The sequence below is a fragment of the Meles meles genome, unplaced genomic scaffold (genome assembly GCF_922984935.1).
Source record: "Meles meles unplaced genomic scaffold, mMelMel3.1 paternal haplotype, whole genome shotgun sequence".
Taxonomy (NCBI): Eukaryota; Metazoa; Chordata; class Mammalia; order Carnivora; family Mustelidae; genus Meles; species Meles meles.
In genome coordinates, this window is record NW_025721581.1 from 1 (window position 1) to 7,500 (window position 7,500).

Below are 7,500 nucleotides of genomic sequence, written 5' to 3' on the forward strand. Positions count from 1 at the left end.
TGGGTCTGTGGATGTCTGATGACTGACTGTCCTCTGATTTCGTGGGGAGGTGGGCCATGTTTCCTCCTTTGAACGGCCTTTGCGCTTGGGCATATCTCTTTCGGTATCTGTTCCGTGCCATCGATTCATCGACCGACCGACCGTGTCTGTCTGTCTGCCAACATCGCAGGGTCTCCATGGCCTCTGCAAAGAAAGCATTCGACCAGGGGCGACTTTATTTCCGATTTTTGCTTTGTTTTCCTTTGTTGTGTTTGACAGACATCGCCATAGCGGTTCAAATTTCTTGGGCGTGTCAGCTCTGTACACCCACCCAGGGTGGCCCTGGAACTCAGGACCCCCACAGATCAAGAGTTGCCTTCCTTGGGGGTCCTCCGGACCGAGCCAGCTAGGTGCCCTGAAAGACGTGTCCTTGAAACACAGGTGTGAAGTCTGCGCCCATGAACTTTGCACTGGGAAACCTTATTTGGATCGTCACACTCTTGGGGAAATACTGCTGAAAGAACGTCGTGTAGCCAACGATGGAGGAACCGACTTGGGAGGAAAACCTTCTTTTCCAGGTTCTGCTGTTTGGTCAATTCTCTCGACTCAATAGGGGCCCAGCCTTCAGAGTCACAGTATTTGCTTGATGTCTCTCTTGTCTGCGTTTTCCTCGTGTACTTTTATAGTGAGTGCTCCGGATGGATGGTTGACAGAGAACAGTTTACATCCCGGGGCATGTGTGTGTGTGTGTGTGTGTGTGTGTGTGTGTGTGTGTGTGTGAGAGAGAGAGAGAGAGAGAGAGAGAGAGAGAGAGAGGGAGGGAGAGGTGTGTGTGTGGGGGGGGGGCACGGCGGGGGTGAGATGGGTAGGGATTGTTGCAAAGTGGGATCAGGGATTCACGGAGGTGAGAAGGCGGCAAAGAGAAAGGCTTGGAAAGGAAGCCATGAAAAAGCCCATGTTCAAATGGTGAAGTTTCATGGGAGAAGAGTTACCTCTAATCAAAGGCATTCTTGCTGGACAGTAGCTTCTGCCCTCTCCGCTGGGGGATAGGAGGGCCAAGGTTTTGAAAGGTTCCTCCTGGGCTTTTGTAAAGCACAAAAGCGCCAGAGCACCTAGACAGGATGCTGCTGCTCTGTTGCCCTCTAGTGTCCTCTCCCCCTGCCACCGCTGTTTCTGTTTTCCTCTGACCCCACTTCCTGCCCAGGGGTGTTTATCTTGGATAGATAATGCTGCTGCTGCTGCTGCTGCTGCGCGCGCGCGTGCGTGCGTGCGTGCGTGTGTGTGTGTGTGTGTGTGTGTCTTCAAGGTTTTATATTTTTAGGTAATCTCTCCACCCATCCATCCAGCGTGGTGCTGGAACTCAGGACCCCCCCCCCCCCCCCCCCCGCAGGTCAAGAGTCGCAGTCGTGTGGTCCTCAGAGGGAGCCAGTCAGGCGCCCCGAGATACGTGTACTTGAAAATCCAGCAAACAAAGAAAAGAACCAACGAATAAAGTTTTTTGTTTTTTGTTTTTTTTTCCTTCACAGGCCGGGGGAAGTTCTACGCCTTGTCCCCCCCCCGCCACACATCAGGGGATAGTTAGTTCATCATCAATATTTACCTCTTCTCAAGCACCGGCCCCTCCCCTCCCCGCCCCGCCCCGCCCCGCCCCGCCCCGCCGCCGTGTCCTAGAGTTGGACCGCGCGGCTGTTCCGGAACTGGATTTCTTCAGTGAATGGCTATTTTAACTCTCTCTCTCTCTCTCTCTCTCTCTCTCTCTCTCTCCCTCCCTGTTTTTTTTTTTTTTTTCTTCAAGATTTTATTTGTTTGACAGAGAGAGGTCACAAGTAGGCAGAGAGACAGACAGAGAGAGAGGGGGAAGCAGGCTTCCCGCTGAGCAGAGAGTCTGATGTGGGGCTCGATCCCAGGACCCTGAGACCATGACCTGAGCTGAAGGCAGAGGCTTCACCCCCTGAGCCACCCAGGCACCCCTATTTTAACTCTCTTCCTCCCCATTCCGTGCCGCCTCCCTGCCGTCCCACCCCCCCTCCACTGCCCCCCACCCCCGCCCCGGGGTTTATTCCGCTTTTGGTCACGGATGCCACGACCCTGCCTTGGCACCGATGTTCCCCACAGCTGTTTGTTGTCCTTAGACATCATCGTGGTACGGGCAGAGACAGGTTCAGTGAGCACCTTTCTGGGGGTGTGTGTCAGTCACCCCCTTTCCGTCCTCCCGAGGTGTCATCGTTGGCTTCAGAGTAGACCTCCTGCCCTTGAAATGCTAGGAAAAAAACGGTTCATCCGTTGTTGGTTTAGGAGTGCGCGCGTGTGGGATGCCTGGGGGGGGGGGGGCCTCAGTAGATGAAGCCTCTGCCTTCAGCTCAGGTCACGATCTCAGGGTCTTGGGATCGAGTCCCGCATCGGGCTCTCTGCTGGACAGGGAGGCTACTTCCTCCTCTCTGTCTCTCTGCCTGCTCGTGATCTCTGTCTGTCAAATAAATAAATAAAATCTTCAACAACAACAACAACAACAACAACAACAACAACAACAACAACAACAACATTAAAGGAGTACTCGCGTGGGTCTCGGTTTTACAGTCCCTGCCCGGGGACATTTGTCTAAGTCCTCCCGGAGGCCCGGGCGCCCGCTTGCTCACATGCCACAGTGGGAAGCTGGTGCCTCCAGGCCTGCCGGGCCGCCGGGGGTGGGGGTGGGGTGGGGTGGGTGGGTGGGTGTGTGTGTGTGTGTGTGTGTGTGTGTGTGTGTGTGTCCCCCGTGGCGAATCGGGCCCCCCCCCTTCCGGCGGCAGCGGCCCGGACGCGTTCCCCAAGTCTCCCCTGGGCGAGCTGGAGTCGCGCCGTGCCTGCCGTGAGCTGCCGAGGCTGACGCCCCGGGGCCGCGCGCCCCTCCGAAGTGGGCCGGGAGGGGATCGGGCGGCCTGGCGGCCGGCCTCGCGACTGTCACTGGCCCTGCGTTCCGGATCTGCCTCGGTGTCTTTCGTGGCGGTTGTCTGGCGGCACCTGGCGGCCGCTTTTATATAGCGTCTCCCCGCCGGAACGTGGGCGATGTCGGCAAGGGATGGCATTTGGCCGCGGTCCCCAAGCTGGAGTTCCGGGAGGCCGGCGACACTAGAGCGATCGTCCCCGCGGTCTCTGGGGCGTCGGCGCGCGATCGGCTCGCGGGAGATTGAAACCCCAGGTATATGGGGGAGCAGCGGCGCCGCCCCCGCCGTCGCCGCCTTCTCCTCCTCCTGGCTCTCGCGGAGGGGTGTTGGGGGCTTCCTGGAGGGGTCGACCAGCACCCGCCGGTGCCCCCTCCTCCGCCCGCCTGCCCGCCGGCGTGGGAATGGGAGACAGTGTGTGCGTGCGGTGCGAGGACGCCGTTCGGCCTGTGGCTCTGGTCGTTCATCGGGCCTTCCGTGTCCCACGTGTCCCTTGTGTCCCGTGTCACACTCGGGCGGTTGGGGACCGGCCCGAGCCTCGCCGGGAAGCCGGTGGATGGCGCGAGGGGTCCGTCCGCGGGCACGCGTGGGGTCCTGGTCGTCGCCCCCGATTTTCTCACCAAGTTTTCCGAGGCCCGCTGCGTAAGGTGGGGACCGGCTCGGACCGGCTCGGACCGGGCCGGGCCGGCCGTGCGGGCGGCGCCACGCCGCGAGGGGAGGCACGGGCCGCGATGTCCATGGAGGTCGGGCCATCAGGGGGCGCCTCCGCGGGTCCGCCCCCTCTCCCAGTCCCAGCCCGGGAGCCGGCGACCGCTCGGACCGGCTCGGACCGGCTCGGACCGGCTCGGACCGGGCCGTGGCGGCCGTGCGGCGCCACGCGGCGAGTGGAGGCACGGGCCGCGAGGGAGAGGGAGAGGGAGAAGGAGGCGAGGGCCGGCAGGTCCCTCCGCAGAACTTGATTTTTTTTTGAGGGCCGGCAGGTCCCTCCGCAGAACTTGATGATTTTTTTTTTGAGGGCCGGCAGGTCCCCTCCGCAGAACTTGATTTTTTTTGAGGGCCGGCAGGTCCCTCCGCAGAACTTGATTTTTTTTTTGAGGGCCGGCAGGTCCCTCCGCAGAACTTGATTTTTTTTGAGGGCCGGCAGGTCCCTCCGCAGAACTTGATTTTTTTTTTGAGGGCCGGCAGGTCCCTCCGCAGAACTTGATTTTTTTTGAGGGCCGGCGGGTCCCTCCGCAGAACTTGATTTTTTTTTGAGGGCCGGCAGGTCCCCTCCGCAGAACTTGATTTTTTTTTTGAGGGCCGGCAGGTCCCTCCGCAGAACTTGATTTTTTTTGAGGGCTGGCGGGTCCCTCCGCAGAACTTGATTTTTTTTTGAGGGCCGGCAGGTCCCCTCCGCAGAACTTGATTTTTTTTTTGAGGGCCGGCAGGTCCCTCCGCAGAACTTGATTTTTTTTTGAGGGCCGGCAGGTCCCCTCCGCAGAACTTGATTTTTTTTTTGAGGGCCGGCAGGTCCCCTCCGCAGAACTTGATTTTTTTTTTTTTGAGGGCCGGCGGGTCCCTCCGCAGAACTTGATTTTTTTTGAGGGCCGGCGGGTCCCTCCGCAGAACTTGATTTTTTTTTGAGGGCCGGCAGGTCCCCTCCGCAGAACTTGATTTTTTTTTTGAGGGCCGGCAGGTCCCTCCGCAGAACTTGATTTTTTTTGAGGGCTGGCGGGTCCCTCCGCAGAACTTGATTTTTTTTTGAGGGCCGGCAGGTCCCCTCCGCAGAACTTGATTTTTTTTTTGAGGGCCGGCAGGTCCCTCCGCAGAACTTGATTTTTTTTTGAGGGCCGGCAGGTCCCCTCCGCAGAACTTGATTTTTTTTTTGAGGGCCGGCAGGTCCCCTCCGCAGAACTTGATTTTTTTTTTTTTGAGGGCCGGCGGGTCCCTCCGCAGAACTTGATTTTTTTTGAGGGCCGGCGGGTCCCTCCGCAGAACTTGATTTTTTTTTGAGGGCCGGCGGGTCCCTCCGCAGAACTTGATTTTTTTTTTTGAGGGCCGGCGGGTCCCCTCCGCAGAACTTGATTTTTTTTGAGGGCCGGCGGGTCCCTCCGCAGAACTTGATTTTTTTTCTAAGTCCCGACTTGGGGACGACAGGCGGACCAGGGGAGGAGCTACCCGGCCAGGCCCGGGCGGCTCCACCTCCCTCGAGTCCGTGGTCGGTCCCGGCTGCCCGCTCCCCCACGCTCCAGGGGGTCGACCAGATGGCCCTGGGGGTTCCGTGGGGCGCCCCCCCCCCCCCGCTCTTTGCAGGGTAATGGAGCAGTGTTTGGGGCCAGTGGCCAGGCCACGGTCCCACGAGGTCCCGGTGACCCGTGGCTAGGCCCCGCCAGATGGCGTAGCTATTTTGTCCCCGGAAAGGAGCAGGTTTTGTTGCCAGGTAGGTGCTGACACGCTGTTTGAGTGACTCGCCTTAGCGATGTGGGCCTCTGGGTGCGTGCGGGGCTCTGGGCTTGGCCGTGGTGCCAAATCCGGCTCGGCCCTCGCTCGTTGGAGCCGTCCGCGTGGGCCTGTGCGCCGGCTCTCGTGCCCCCAGCTGGTCCCGGGCTGTGGTGCCACCTCTGGTCTCCAGCACCCGAGGGCGGCGTGGGCAAGTGGCGTGGGTCCTTTATCCCGTTCACTCCACGCTGTGGGCGCCCGGCTGCGGCCGTGGTAACCCCCGCTCCGTTCCGCAAGGCTCCGTGCCACGTGTCAGGCGTTCTCCTTGGGTTGCCCGGCTGCTCTTGCCCTGGGCTCGAGGGGTGCCGGCGAGGCTGAAAGCAGGTCCCTCTGGTCGGTTGTCGTCGCCAGGCGTTTCCCCCCTTGGGTTCCTCCTTGGGCACGTTTTCGCTGATCGATGTGGTGATGTCGCGTTCTCCCGGGCCGGGTCTAAGCCGCGTCAGACGAGGGACGGACATTCATGGCGAATGGGACCGCTCTTCTCGTTCTGCCCGTGGGCCCCTCGCTCCTCCTCCTCCTCTGCCACCCGCTGCCGTGGGGGGGTGTTGAGGGGAGGGTGCGGGGGGGTTTGTGGGCTCCGGCCCGACTCTGCTTTCCCACGGTTCTCGCCTCAGGGCGCCCGTGGGTGTGGGGTCCAGCTGACGCAGCGGACACTCTCGCTTGCCGCTCTCGGCTCCTTCACGCGGGGTGAGCCGCCCTCCCTGTGTCGGGGAGGGCCATCCCGAGGCCGCGCTGCTCACCGCCCGGGCGTGCTGAGCGCGTGGCGCCTGGCCCTCTGTGGTGCCCCTGGAGCGCTCCAGGTTGTCTCAGGTGCCTGAGGCCGAGCGGTGGCGTCGTTTCCCGTTCCCAGCGACCCCCTCGGGCTGCCGCTGTCGGTGGTGTGTCCGGAGAGCGGGTGGTGGAAGTCGGTAAGGGAGGCCCACCCGCCCCCCTCTGTGGGGGTGCGGGCACCTCGTCGTCCTCTGGTGCGCGTCGTGCCAGGGCGGTGTGTGTGGACAGGACTTGGTGGGGCGTGTGAGTGACCGCGCCGGGCCGAGCCAGCGCTGCGGCGCCTGGCCAGCCGAGGGCTGCTGCTTCTCTTTGCCCGGCATGCCGTGCCCGTCTCCGCTCCTCTCGTGGCCTCGGTGTGGAGGCCTGAGGTCCCTTCCGGGCGGGGATGGGAGCATGGCGTGCGTAGAAGAGGCAAAGGCGGTCCCCTCGTGGGGCTCTGGCCGCGGGTGCTCAGGATTGTCCTGGGCCTGTCCCTTGCCGCAGACCCACCCCCGCCCCCTCCCAGGCCCTGGAGGCCTTTGGGACGGCGTTTCCTTGGGCGGAGCCCGGTCAGGGGGACGAATGGGTGGGGGCGATGCGCCCTCGGTGAGAAAGCCTTCTCTAGCGATCCGAGAGGGTGCCTTGGGGTACCGGAACCCCCAGCCGCCGCCCCTCCTCTGCGCGTCGTGGCCACCGATGCGGGGTGACTACCGTCGCGTGTTGGGCAGAGCCCCCTCTCCGCGAGGGGTCTGCCGGCCCCGCGGTGGGGCCGAGCGTCGCTCTCTTGCCTACCGCGGCCTGCGCCTCCCCCCTCCGAGTCGGGGGAGGATCCCGCCGGGCCTGGCCGGCGTCTGGCGCGTGGGGCTCCCGCGTGCGTGCGAGTGCGAGAGCGTGCGCGCGCGCGGCCGCTCCCCCGCGGCGTGCGTCTCCTTGCTCTGCGCCGTGCGAGCGGCTGTCTGCCGCCCGCTCCCGTGCCGAGTCGCCGCCGGGGGTGACGTGCGGGCACGGGTCGGGCCGCTCTCGCCTGGGGGCGCTTCCCCCGGGTCGTGGCTCCGGGATGGAGCAGACGGACGGATGGAGGTTCAGACGGGCCCCCGCGCGGCGGGGGTCGCGTTGGGGCCCGGTTCTTGGCGGGGGAAGGTGCGCCAAGGGTGCTGAGGCCGGCCGGCGTCCCCGGGCGTCGCGGGACCGCTCTCGTGCTGGTGGCGGTGGGATCCCGTGCACGTTTACCTGGCGGCCCGGCTCGCGCCTTCGTTGGTGCGCCCTTCCCCCCCCCCGGAACCGCTCCCCACGCGCTGCCGGCCGTCGCCCGCTGTGCGCCCCCTCCCCGTCGCCGCCGACCTTTCCCCCCTACCTTGTCCCCGGCTCGCCT